At 40.5% G+C, this 744-nt stretch overlaps 1 non-coding gene across 1 annotated transcript; it reads right to left on the bottom strand.

Moving 5' to 3' along the window:
- Window positions 1–254: 254 nt before the first annotated feature.
- Window positions 255–373, bottom strand: LOC145412013 (5S ribosomal RNA). The gene has a single exon (XR_013899523.1). It is a non-coding gene; the product is annotated as a 5S ribosomal RNA (ribosomal RNA).
- Between the last annotated feature and the right edge of the window lie 371 nt (window positions 374–744).

The raw sequence follows: 744 nt of genomic DNA, 5'->3' as shown, positions 1-744 counted from the left end.
ATTTTACCGTTATGTGTCAGAATTGCCAGTTAGCCTGCTATCTGTGAGTGGAGGTTTTTTGTAAATTTATGCATTAAATTTTATTCTCTTTTCTCTCTATAATGTTTTATTTATGTGACTGATTGTTTTTTCATTCATTCATTGCCAGACGCCATGTATCCCAAACAGGGTGGCCAAGGGCTTAGAGTTAATTGTTTTACAGGGAGGGGCACTAATTCTCCACCAACCCCACTTGACACGTAGGGAGAACGTTTTGCCAACCGCATCTGGTGTTCCCAGGCGGTCACCCATCCAAGTAATAACCAGACCCAACGTTGCTTAACTTCGCTGATCGGACGGGAAGCGGTGTACTCAACGTGGTATGGCCGTTATTTAGATGATTTTATTTCCGTTTGTATGCTAAATACTTTAGTGTTAAGTAAGAAAATATATTGGATATCCCTGAGCTGGTAACTGTTGCTTCTCCTAGAATATAAATAATTCTAGAATATGGGAAGTTTATATAAGGATGGGGAAGATTGTTTTGAGTTTACTTCAGTGTCAGTGCAGTGTCAGTGCGGTTAGTGAAGATTGAATAGCTCCGGTACTTGTGAAAACAGTGAAGTGAAGTTCACAAGCATTATGTGTAATTATTTGCAAATTAAGACAGTGAACCTAAGAAGCCAGTGTTTATTTGTGGATCAGCCAATCCCGCTGATGCACACCTAAAGGCTGACCACAGGAAGAACAACTCACTGAGCAACG

This window comes from Coenobita brevimanus, chromosome 91, assembly GCF_032717465.1.
Source record: "Coenobita brevimanus isolate Jiangsu-jjx chromosome 91, ASM3271746v2, whole genome shotgun sequence".
Classification (NCBI taxonomy): domain Eukaryota; kingdom Metazoa; phylum Arthropoda; class Malacostraca; order Decapoda; family Coenobitidae; genus Coenobita; species Coenobita brevimanus.
Note: the sequence above shows the minus strand (reverse complement) of the source record. Positions and strands in the feature narration are given on the sequence as shown.